Below are 13,840 nucleotides of genomic sequence, written 5' to 3'. Positions count from 1 at the left end.
CACCAGAGAAACAGAGCTCTGAATAAATGCTCAGTGGAAAATTATTTTTGAGAATTTGGTTTTAGATGTTTCACATCAAAAAGATGGATGCCAGTGCATCCAAAAGGGAGTACTTTGTGATCCTTCTGTCCTCTTTGTAATTTTAAGGATCAAAAACTCCCAAGGTGGCCAGAGATAAGGACAAAGGAAGTGGTGCAATTTTACTAAACATATACACGTTATAAAGGGCAATGTGATCCAATGTCAATGATGGTGTATCCACAGCCTGTGTACCCTTCATGTCAATTTATTAATTTCATTCTCTTTGGCCAGATATATCTATATTACCTCTCTCCTCTCTCTGTCCCTCTCCTTATCTCTCTCTCTCCCCCTCCCCCCACCCTTTCTATCCTATTCTCACCCCCCCCAACAACAATTTTCTCTGTATGCTAAAAGACCTCTGTGACACTCAGAAAAGTTGATCCCTGGACTTGATCATTCAAATTATAGTATGTTCTTCAGACAAGATTAACACAGTTAATACTCATATTTTTTTATTACTTCCTATGACATGCACATTCAGAGGGAGGTCGCCTTCTACCTTCCATCTCCACCCTTCCGTTTCTTCTTTGAGAGGGGTCTTCTTTCAGATTTTCCTATGTTAGTAACCTCTAAGTTACGCATGCTATTCTCAACAGCCGGCTGGGCAGCTCTATCATGTTCCAAAGAAGTCCTCGGGTGTTCCACTTCTCCATCCTTCTTTATCACATGTCTTTTCACCTTCATCCCAGTACCTTGTTGCCTCCAGAACCATTACATTCACTCAGAAACTTAGTTTCTGTTTGAATAGGAGAGACTGTGAAATCTAGCACAGTCTTGAGCATGAAAGTTTACAAAGTCCTCTGTCACCAGATTATGAACGGGACTCTCATTAGTCTGTCAACACTCATCCAAATATGAAAGTAAGTGAGAAATCTTTAACAGTTTTTCTTTTCTTCCATCTTTTGAGTTAAGCCTTTGGCCTCAGTTATCAAAATGTAGGAAGTATAGATGCAAGACATCACTAACGTGATTTGGTCTCACACACATACCCACCCCACAGCCCTGTAAGTGGTGACTGGTAGACTTCTGCTTTGTAAAGATAATGTGAGCTAACATGAAATTTATTTTGAGACTATTCTATTATTTTATAATAGCTTTGAAATAACTGGAGAAGCATTTAAGAGGCCATTAGCCAAAGAGTAAGCTCATATTTATTAAGCATAGTCATAAAACTGGTTGGGAATTAGCCACTCTATTATTTTACAAAGAATTTCATAATTAATGTTTTGACATTTTTTTTCAAGCCCAGCTAAAGTCAGAGTCATCTGGAGAGCTTTCTAGAACTACATAGACTGGGTACCATCCCAAGTCTTCTCATCAACAACCTGGCTGATGCTTCAGCTGGTATACATTTTTAAATTTCCACAAATGATTCTGACATCCAGCCAGATTTAATGACCATGGACCTGTTGTATATTATGTTGAGATTTTAATGTATGTTTGTATGAACCCCATGTGCATATGTGTGTGTGTATCTCCATTACATTATACCCATTATCATATCATGTTAATTCCTTTAGGACATCTACAATATATATTATACATTATATATATGATATATAAATCAAATCTATACCTATAGATATACATTCCCAGAAATATTATAGGCAGAATGGCCACAAATATTTCCCTAAAAATTATTTACAATTTCTGAATGATTCACTCTGCCTATAATAGAGAGGTTACAAATTACCTTCCTGAGATATGTCCATGTCAAGAGTCATGATAATTATCTTTTATTGAGCTTACTCTTGGCACTCTTACTCTATGTGCCAAGATAAGTGTTTTTCATCCATTATCTAATTTAATCCTCACAATAAACTTGTGAAATCAGTGCTTGCATTTTTGCTCTAATGCAATGTATGCATTCTTTAAAAATCTTGCTTATTGCAAAATCATGCACTAAAAAAATAAGATGATTTATAGGAAATTTAGGTTGAGGCCAACCATTCAAAGGCTTATACAAACTTGGTAACCAGAGCATCAACAAAATAATGACAATCCTAAAAAATGCAGCACTAGCAGGGTATTATTAAATTTCTAATTTGTGTGTGTATACATGTATGCATGTGTGTGTGTGTGTATACATATATTTACCTTTAATAAAAAAGTTAAAGGCAAATTGATTAAAGAGTATGAAAGGTAAAGATTGCTGACCTCTGGAAATAAGAGCAAGATACACAGACATCAGGAAGAACCATATAGTAAGTCCTTCCAATACAGAACACAGCCAAAATGAGCCAAAGAAAGAATGTGGGGTGAGTGGAAGTCAGGGAGTTGCTACTTCACTCTTCTCTGACATGTTGTGTTCAACCATGTTTCTAGTTCTCTGCTGTCATTTCTAACATAACACATTAAGGTGCAGGGAAAAATTATGTATTAACCAATGAAATTCTAAATTGTACTGGCAGTATTCTCTTATTTGCCAATGGCCTATCACCCGATGCAGAATAATGAAACACCTGTCGTAGATTACAGGATTATAGTACTAGCAACATCCCGCTGATGGGGAAATTTTCATCTATGGATAGCAGGCATTCTTGGAAAGGAGGCATTTCACTCCCTCTGCCCTTCTCTATCCTGCCCTGTATTTCTGGCATTGAGAATACATACAGGGAAGTCTCATTGAGGAAGAGTGTGATCGCTAGCCAAAATAGCGATGTGCAATTGTGTTTTCCATTAGGCAGCCGTGTAGAAATTAAAAGAGATATATGCTTAACACAATTATAAAGCTATACAAAGACTTTCTCTTATTCTGAGATATCTTTTATCTTTACTGGGCTTTTTCAGTTGGTCACATGTTACCTCAGCATTTACCTTATTTGATGTTCACTATGGCCCTGTTAAAACTATTAGAGGAGGTGGCACTAAGTCTATGTTAAAGATGTAATGATGAAACCCAGAGAAGTATTCTATGAATTAGGAGTGACTGAGCCTTGGTTTTACCTCTTTCCCTCAACCCTGATTCCAGTATCTGTGGCACTCCACTTCTAAGAAACAGATACACATTTTCAATTCTAATTAAGAAAACTGACAGCACTCTTTCCTGCAGGAATAATACTGTGACTTGGTATTGTTGAAATGACTTATTATTACTAAAGATAAAGCTCTGTGGTTTTAAAAGGACTCTGTACTTGGACCTGCTTAGCTTCAGACAAGAGAGATCGGTGGTTTGAAATATGAGCTTTGGATTGAGGAAGACTTGGGTTCATATCCTAATTCTACTTTCTTAGTCATTTGGTTGTTTGTCTGGCTTCATTGTCCTAATCTATAAAATGGGGATAATAACTTTTCCAGATAGAATTGTTATAAAGAACAAATATAGAGATGAGGAAGGACACTATATCCTACTTAAAGAGTCTATCCAACAAGAAGATCTAACAATTGTAAATATCTATGCCCCAAACATGGGAGCAGCCAATTATATAAGGCAATTAATAACAAAAGCAAAGAAACACATTGACAACAATACAATAATAGTGGGGGACTTTAACACCCCTCTGACTGAAATGGACAGATCATCTAAGCAAAAGATCAACAAGGAAATAAAGACTTTAAATGACACACTGGACCAAATGGACTTCACAGACATATTCAGAACATTCCATCCCAAAGCAAAGGAATACACATTATTCTCTAGTGCCCATGGAACATTCTCCAGAATTGATCACATCCTAGGTCACAAATCAGGTCTCAATCGGTACCAAAAGATTGGGATCATTCCCTGCATATTTTCAGACCACAATGCTTTGAAACTAGAACTCAACCAGAAGAGGAAAGTCGGAAAGAACTCAAATACATGGAGGCTAAAGAGCATCCTACTAAAGAATGAATGGGTCAACCAAGAAATTAAAGAAGAATTAAAAAAATTCATGGAAACCAATGAAAATGAAAACACAACTGTTCAAAATCTTTGGGATACAGCAAAGGCAGTCCTGAGAGGAAAGTATATAGCAATACAAGCCTTTCTCAAGAAACAAGAAAGGTCTCAAATACACAACCTAACCCTACACCTAAAGGAGCTGGAGAAAGAACAGCAAATAAAGCCTAAACCCAGCAGGAGAAGAGAAATCATAAAGATCAGAGCAGAAATCAATGAACTAGAAACTAAAAGAACAGTAGAACAGATCAACGAAACTAGGAGCTGGTTCTTTGAAAGAATTAACAAGATTGATAAACCCCTGGCCAGACTGATCAAAAAGAAAAGAGAAACGACCCAAATCAACAAAATCATGAATGAAAGAGGAGAGATCACAACCAACACCAAAGAAATACAAACAATTATAAGAACATATTATGAGCAACTCTATGCCAGCAAATTAGATAACCTGGAAGAAATGGATGCATTCCTAGAGATGTATCAACTACCAAAATTGAACCAGGAAGAAATAGAAAACCTGAACAGACCTATAACCACTAAGGAAATTGAAACAGTCATCAAAAATCTCCCAAGAAACAAAAGCCCAGGGCCAGATGGCTTCCCAGGGGAATTCTATCAGACATTTCAAGAAGAATTAATACCTATTCTCCTGAAACTGTTCCAAAAAATAGAAATGGAAGGGAAACTTCCAAACTCATTTTATGAGGCCAGCATTACCTTGATCCCAAAACCAGACAAAGACCCCATCAAAAAAGAGAATTACAGACCAATATCCTTGATGAACATGGATGCAAAAATTCTCACCAAAATACTAGCCAATAGGATCCAACAGTACATTAAAAGGATTATTCACCACGACCAAGTGGGATTTATCCCTGGGCTGCAAGGCTGGTTCAACATCCGCAAATCAATCAACGTGATACAAATACATTAACAAAAGAAAGAACAAGAATCATATGATCCTCTCAATAGATGCAGAAAAAGCATTTGACAAAGTACAGCATCCTTTCTTGATCAAAACTCTTCAGAGTATAGGGATAGAGGGTACATACCTCAATATCATAAAAGCCATCTATGAAAAACCTACAGTGAATATCATTCTCAATGGGGAAAAGCTGAAAGCTTTTCCCCTAAGGTCAGGAACGCGGCAGGGATGTCCACTCTCACCACTGCTATTCAACATAGTATTAGAAGTCCTAGCCACAGCAATTAGACAACAAAAAGAAATCAAAGGCATCCAAATCGGCAAAGAGGAAGTCAAACTCTCACTCTTTGCAGATGATATGATACTGTATGTGGAAAACCCAAAAGACTCCACCCCAAAACTGCTAGAACTCATACAGGAATTCAGTAAAGTGGCAGGATATAAAATCAATGCACAGAAATCAGTGGCATTCCTATACACCAACAACAAGACAGAAGAGAGACAAATCAAGGAGTCGATCCCATTTACAATTGCACCCAAAACCATTAGATACCTAGGAATAAATCTAACCAAAGAGGCAAAGGATCTGTACTCAGAAAACTATAAAATACTCATGAAAGAAATTGAAGAAGACACAAAGAAATGGAAAAACGTTCCATGCTCATGGATTGGGAGAATCAACATTGTGAAGATGTCAGTGCTACCTAGAGCAATCTACACATTCAATGCAATCCCCATCAAAATACCATCCACTTTTTTCAAAGAAATGGAACAAATAATCCTAAAATTTGTATGGAACCAGAAGAGACCCAGAATAGCCAGAGGAATACTGAAAAAGAAAAGCAAAGCTGGCGGCATCACTATTCCGGACTTCCAGCTCTATTACAAAGCTGTCATCATCAAGACAGTATGGTACTGGCACAAAAACAGACACATCGATCAATGGAACAGAATCGAGAGCCCAGAAATGGACCCTCAACTCTATGGTCAACTTATCTTTGACAAAGCAGGAAAGAATGTCCAATGGAAAAGAGACAGTCTCTTCAACAAATGGTGTTGGGAAAATTGGACAGCCACATGCAGAAGAATGAAACTGGACCATTTCCTTACACCACACACAAAAATAGACTCCAAATGGTTGAAAGACCTAAACGTGAGACAGGAGTCCATCAAAATCCTAAAGGAGAACACAGGTAGCAACCTCTTCGACCTTAGCCGCAGCAACTTCTTCCTAGAAACATCGCCAAAGGCACGGGAAGCCAGGGCAAAAATGAACTATTGGAATTTCATCAAGATAAAAAGCTTTTGCACAGCAAAAGAAACAGTCCACAAAACCAAAAGACAACCGACAGAATGGGAGAAAATATTTGCAAATGACATATCAGATAAAGGGCTAGTATCCAAAATCTATAAAGAACTTATCAAACTCAACACCCAAAGAACAAATAATCCAATCAAGAAATGGGCAGAAGACATGAACAGACATTTCTCCAAAGAAGACATCCAAATGGCCAACAGGCACATGAAAAAGTGCTCAACATCGCTCGGCATCAGGGAAATCCAAATCAAAACCTCAATGAGATACCACCTCACACCCGTCAGAATGGCTAAAATTAACAAGTCAGGGAACGACAGATGTTGGCGGGGATGTGGAGAAAGGGGAACCCTCCTACACTGTTGGTGGGAATCCAAGCTGGTGCAACCCCTCTGGAAAACAGTATGGAGGTTCTTCAAACAGTTGAAATTAGAGCTACCGTTCGATCCAGCAATTGCACTACTGGGTATTTACCCCAAAGATACAAATGTAGGGACCCGAAGGGGTACGTGTACCCCAATGTTTATAGCAGCAATGTCCACAATAGCCAAACTGTGGAAAGAGCCAAGATGCCCATCGACAGATGAATGGATAAAGAAGATGTGGTATATATACACAATGGAATATTATGCAGCCATCAAAAGGAATGAGATCTTGCCATTTGCAATGACGTGGATGGAACTGGAGGGTGTTATGCTGAGTGAAATAAGTCAATCAGAGAAAGACATGTATCACATGACCTCACTGATATGAGGAATTCTTAATCTCAGGAAAGAAACTGAGTGTTACTGGAGTGGTTGGGGGTGGGACGGATGGGGTGGCTGGGTGATAGACATTGGGGAGGGTATGTGCTACGGTGAGCGCTGTGAATTGTGCAAGACTGTTGAATCACAGTTCTGTACTTCTGAAACAAATAACGCAACATATTTTAAGAAAAAAGAAAAAGAAGAAGATAACAGGAGAGGAAGAAAAGGGGAGTATGTCAGAGGGGGAGACGAACCATGAGAGATGATGGACTCTGAAAAACAAACTGAGGGTTCTAGAGGGGAGGGGGGGAGGGGATGGGTTAGCCTGGTGATGGGTATTGAGGAGGGCACGTTCTGCATGGAGCACTGGGTGTTATGAACAAACAATGAATCATGGAACACTGCACCAAAAACTAATGATGTAATATATGGTGATTAACATAACAATAAAAAATTAAAAAGAAAAAAAAAAGAACAAATATAATACTTACATTAAATATATAAATAGCATAGAGCCCTGTGTTAGTGTTTGGTTAATAGTAACTATTATTATTAGAATGTCCCTTTAGAAAAATAGATGATAAAGTCCAAATAGCACACTACACTTACAGAACTTAAAATTGAAAATCTCTTCATAAGGTAAAGAATATCTCTATGTGTTCATGTGTATTTGTGTAAATTATCAAACTAAATTATCTGCCAAACTGTGTAAAATAAAATCTTTGTCCTATATACTGAATTTCCCAGGAATCATGTGCATGTGTCTGTATAAGCCACATGCATGTCTATACCATCCATCATTTATAAACTCTCTAATAAAAAACTATAAAGAAGTGAGAGAACTTAAAATCAGTGACAACAACACAACAACCAGTATTAATTTTTTTACCCCCTTGCATAAAAATGTCTAAAATAACTACACTATAAGGTATATTCATCAAAGTAATGAGATAGAGAATAGAAAACAAGATGGGAAAAAATGGGCTGTGAATATATCAACCAGAAGGATCAACATAAGTGCTTATATTTAACTTCAGTGTTAAACTCTGAATTTCTCAGTGTTATTTATTAAGGTCTTTGTACTTACATAGTTTTTTTGTTTGTTTTCATTTTTTATCAGAATGGGCTTAGGGGTTAGAGAAATATAGAAGTTACTCAAGAAGACAAAAGTCTTCCAGCTATCAAATTTCAAGATACATTTTTCATGCCCAGCTTTTTTTTTAGATGGGGGATGTAAATTGATGGCATAGGCAATATTCTCCATGGCCTTCCTGATAACAAAGACTCAAGTGGGTTTTGCATGCACATAGCTTATAATGTCCTTTGATAAAAGACAGAGCATTAGAATCTCATTCTGTATAGATTCATTCCCCTTAATGAAAAACTGAGGTCCAAGCACATGACCTTCTGGCCATGTAACTTCAACTGCTAAAGAGGTGAATGGGGCACTTATCCCACAGGCAAGCTTTCTGACCCATCATTTCTCTCAGTAAAGCAAATAATCATAGACACTGCTGTCTGAAGAAGGCTTGGCATGGTGCTATGCTCTCTTAGTTACTGAGAGTAAATCTGTATGATCTGAAAATCAAACCAGGTGCTAATACGTTGGATTCTGAAATGGACGTTTATCTTTATGGATGTGAATATGAGTATACACGCAGGCATGTATTTCTCTCAGGAAAGGACTTTAGGTAAACTACTGACACAAGTACCCAAGAATATAAATAGTAAGAATAATAGCATGACAGAAAACCTTGCTGAGGAAGGTTACTGAAAAGCAAGTCAAAAATTAGGCAAAGCTGAAGGAAAGATGTGATGATTTGTTTGACTCTTATCATCAGAAGAGTTATGCTGGTTTCTCAAGAGATACCAAGTCTTTCCCAACCCCTTAATGCCCAATGCATAGAATTCTAAAAGATACTATACTCTGTCTACAAACCTTGGTATAAAGAGCATTAAACAGCCACGTCTGTTATGACTCAGGTATAGCTCTGTAACCATTGGGTAGATGCCACTTATCACGTGGCCACTTCTATATCAATACCCATGGGTACGCCTCAATAAAATAATTAAATTTTATTTTATTACTTAATGTCTTGCATGTTTTGGGTGATAGAAAATGTCTATATTTTGTTTTTTGGTATTGTTTCAATTTTGCAATGTGTGTATGCCGCTTTCATAATAAGGAAAAATGAAGTTGGGCTAATTTTAGAATAAAATATGGTTCCAGCTAACCCTTTCACTTGGCCCCCATGCCAAAGCAAGTTTTCTCACTACTGATTGAGAGGAATGTTGGTCCTCATGGTTGCCCACTGGGGAAGTTCTCTGAAACATAGACTGTCTTGACCAACCCCCTGCCATTTGTTCCTTTACCTATGATGTACTGAGCACCCACTAGGTACACTGTATTTCAAGTCCTTGAGATCAGTGGCAAGAATGTGATGGGCAGACTTCAGTTTTTAGCATAAAAGATGCTTGTGGATGCATTAGAATATAATATTCAATCATTGAAAGGAAAATTCAAATCATAGTTCAAATACTGACTTCCAGGTCGGTGGTCTCTGAAAAGCAGTGAAGTTGAGAGAGACTCCAATTGAATCTGCAGCTTCTATTAAATTTGACCCCTAGAGACACCTTCCTGCAAATACCTTATTTTTTTTTTTTAGTGTAGAACAATTCATATAACATACACCCTTCTACTGACCTGTCTCTTTGAACCCTGCAGGCACTTGACAACTGATGAATAAAATAATATTGTGTGCTCTTGGGGCTACTGCAGTCCCTTTTGTGTCTATAAAAGCTCTCAATTTTTCCGACATATGGGAGAGGATACAACGTGGAGAGAGGCTGTGTAGAATAACTGAGATCGCATGGTCTAAGCCCCAGGGGCACTAATGACATTGTATCCACAGAACAAAGTTAGAATATTCTATAATGATGTCATTAGACTCCCGAAAAAGCTAACTTATTGCTGAGTAGAATTTCTGTATTCCATTCTCTTTAAAAGAGGAATAAACTCCAGGGTGTGTGGTTGTGCATGGATATTGACATTGAATATCTGAGCGTCCAGTCACCCTACTGAAGCTGTCTGACCTTCCCACATGCAGTGTAGTCAACTCAGCTGCCCTTTTGATGGAGACAAATGAATTTCCAGAATTATGCAGGTCAGGTCACTGGGGGTCAAAAACTGATTATTCAGTTGTGCCATCACCTTTGTTCTACCTTGGCGTCTTTGAACATTTATTCTGTAGGTGTTCACCTTTGATTTGGTGTCCCACAATGTTTATTCCTGTGAAAGTACATATGCAGACAGAAACCTAAAACTGACGCCTTTAACACATTCAAAACCTTTCCTATGGAGGCAGACACCCCAAACGGACAGTCCAAAACATTTATTTGAAAAGCAGAATTATAATTGGGGAGGCGGGGGGAGAAAAGGCAAGACATTAAAAATGTGTGACCAAGGTTCTGCTGCTTATTGGCCATGTGACTCAGGGCAAGTTGTATCATCTCTGTATGACACAATTTCCTTACCTGTAAAGTGGGGGCATTAATAGAACCTCTCTCTTAGAATGGATCAAGTGAGATAAATACATAAAACCCTTAGTAAGTGCTCAGGAAGTGGTAGTAGCATTGATCGATGCAGGTGCAGGAATAACTGTATCTGGGCTTTTATGAGAGGAGCATCAGTTAACAGAAATGTAATCATCCTAAACCTAGAATTTAGATTGTGTTTATGTACTGGCTGGTCACATTGTCAGCACTGCAGCTTTTATAAATGTCTCCTTATCAAAACACTGCAATCTTTATGTTGTTGAGCTCTGTTTAAGCTCTAGCCCCAGACAGCTCCAAATTTGCATTCCCCACATTTGCATTCTGTATTTCACTGTCTCCAAAAACGAATGCAAGAAAGTAAATCTTCAACTTAGAACACCTATTCTGTCAAACTGACGTGCTGTCCAATGAATGGTGGAAAGAAAGAATCACATCACCCCAGTACTATGTAAGCTCTCTGAAATTATCAAGTAAGCCCAATGCCAATATGATATAATGAGATTTTTTTAAAAGTGATGTAGTCTAATGAGATTGGCATGGTTTATTAATGGCCTGTGCGCTTTTGAAATGGGAAGATAAAGCATCTTGTTTCCTGTTGTTTGGTGTGACACACAAAGACTTTTGCATACCTGCTGATATTTAAATAAACCGGAGGAGGTGGAATTTGACAGTAAATTGCCACATGAGGCTCAGAAAAAGAGAGAAAGGAGTCTATGTTCAAGCAATAGTGGTCCTATCTTTCCTTTAACAATATTTGGTTCTAACTCATATATATCCACAGCACATCCTTGCACCATGTGTTTGATCTGTAACTTGGAGAATCATGCCTGAATGTTCCACTCCATGCCATTGCTGTGTCTGAGTGTCACTAACATTGCCTCCATTTAATCGTGGCATCCCTGGGGTTGAAGATGACTCATGTTTACAGAATCTTAGGATGTTTTCTTGACCACAGTTTAAGGACTTTAGGTGAGAGACAGTCTAGTGTCCTATATACAATTGTTAAGGGGGTAAGAATCTCAGTTCTGCTACTTAGAATTTGATTTTTCTTTAGAGAATGTATATTTCTATCGATGTAATTGGAAAAAACATTTGTACCTAGCTCAAAGGGAGGAAATGAGATCTAGCCCATGTTCATTATTCAATAAGCAGTGGCAGAAAGTCACACTCTCGTATAGAGAGTACCGAACAAATATTGTTATATCCAGGTAAATACTTATACAAGAAAATTTTCTTCCGTCTATGTTTCCCCATTGTCCCAGTGGTTGTATACTTCTTTAGGTCACCTGGGTAATATAGAAATGTCAGAGATCAGGCTGACTTTCCAAAACCTTTGAAGCATTTACTGACCCCGTTGATACTTGACAATAACCTGGAATAGGCAATGTGAAGTCTTGAGCACATTCAAGAAGCCAGTTTTGAAAAAATCCTATTGTCTAAGCCCTATATCACTACATCAACTTGTTATATCTATTTACATGGCACTTTTTTTCTACATATGGTCAATTTTTCCAGAATATTAATATTACAAGTATCACCATTTTAGTGATAGGTCCATTCTATAAATCTTTGATTATATTGTTTCCACCTCTGTTATCTTCAATTCATACTTCAGCCTTTTTCTTTTTAATCCAGATGTTTTTCCTTTGAAATTAAACTTCTTTGTTGACTTAATAACACCCTTTTTCACTCATTCTTCTCTGCATAGTGCTAAACATTTTACCCTATAAATTAGCCATCAAAAATAAAAAATAGCAGACATGGCTCCTGGTTTACTTAGGCATACGCAGTGCAGGTTAAAAAAGGAAAACTCAGCACACCTGCACTTTATACTTATTTCTAATGCCTGGTACTCAGGAAGACTTTGACAAACTAAGTGAACTTGACAATGTGTACAAAGCAATATAGTAAGTATAAAATTATTCTGTCATGTATATAGGATACATACATTCATGTCTGCCTAGGAGGAACATGATCATGGTTGAGGAGTATCAGTCAGGGAAGGCTTCCTGGAAAAATGGCAAATGACTCCACTTAAGAAGCTGAAAAGGGAACTTTGGGATGACAAGTTTTATGCAAAATGACTGCTCCCTGAAGCCTTACTCATATCTCACAAATAATATGTTTTCAGTAATCCACTATATCCTACGCTGGAACCATGCTTCATAGAATTAAAAATACATTTCCATCACTCCTGAAATGCCCTTTAAGAAGTTGGGATTATACTAGGCCTTTTTATGAATCTAATGTTTTTTGTCGTCGAGAAAAAGTCAAACTAATTAAACTATGTGATAACAGAGTACCTGAAAATGACCTCTTAACGTCAGCTGTTGTCTGTAGGTAATTCTCTCAATTAAATGTATGCATATTGTACAGTAAGGGCACCAGGCAGTCAGTGGCCTTCCCACCTGTGCTCTGTTCAGACTTTTCCACTTGCCTTTCAACATGTGGAGGACAAATAAATGTCATCAAATCTCTTATTCAGCTCCTAGTATAACACTGTTTAACAATATTTCAGTGTTTTCAGATATCTCAAGATATACGATTATGATATATGAAATGATTCCCTAAGTATAGTTTGTTTTAATCATTCTTAATAATCAGTAAAATTTTACAAAAACCTATAGTTTTACAAAGACAAAAAAATTGCATTTACTTTGACTATGTTATTGAAGATATCATTTGTTACATCACACAGATCTTTGTGAAGTTCTGCAAGAAAAACACTTCTCATGACTTAGTATTGGAATAGATAGATTAAAAGTTATCAAATAATTACTACTTGTGTGACTAATATTTTTCTGTTTCTATTGGTTGATAGGCAAATCAGACCTAAACTTTTACTCCCTTCCAGCAAAATCTATAGATATTTATGGCAAATATTCTGTGTACTAACCTTATCCCTCTTTTCTTCATGTTTTCCAACACTTATTCACCACCTAAAAAGCATCATTATTCTTTAAAATTTACTTTTCAATGTGAAGCCTTATAGAAAGCATCAATTTTCTTGGACCATATAGTTGCAAAATATGGCTTAAAATATAATAATGACTAAAGAAAATACTGTAAATCTATTTATTGATAATATCAGAGATTTTAAGATAAATTTGAACAGAATATGCTTAAAATGATTAATCTCCCTTCCCAAATTTAACTGATCCAAGATTCTACATTGTCTATAATGCAGAACAGGAAATAGTCTGCATGTTCATCAACAAGCGTTTGGTTCAATAAGTTGGTATACTAATGCAATCAAATAATATGTGACTATTAAAATCATGATGTAGAACAACATTTAAAAATATAGACTAGTATTTGTGATATGGTATAAAATTTAA

The 13,840-nt window shown here is 37.0% G+C and overlaps 1 protein-coding gene across 5 annotated transcripts in view; it reads left to right on the top strand.

The window, feature by feature from the left end:
* The window catches only part of TENM2 (teneurin transmembrane protein 2), a 924,727-nt gene that overhangs the window by 363,523 nt on the left and 547,364 nt on the right, over window positions 1-13,840 (top strand). The window lies entirely within an intron of this gene.

The sequence above is a fragment of the Eumetopias jubatus genome, unplaced genomic scaffold, assembly GCF_037043125.1.
Source record: "Eumetopias jubatus isolate StellerSeaLion01/CBP00866 unplaced genomic scaffold, mEumJub1_p1.0 scaffold_5, whole genome shotgun sequence".
Classification (NCBI taxonomy): Eukaryota; Metazoa; Chordata; class Mammalia; order Carnivora; family Otariidae; genus Eumetopias; species Eumetopias jubatus.
This window is presented reverse-complemented; position numbering and strand designations above follow the sequence as displayed.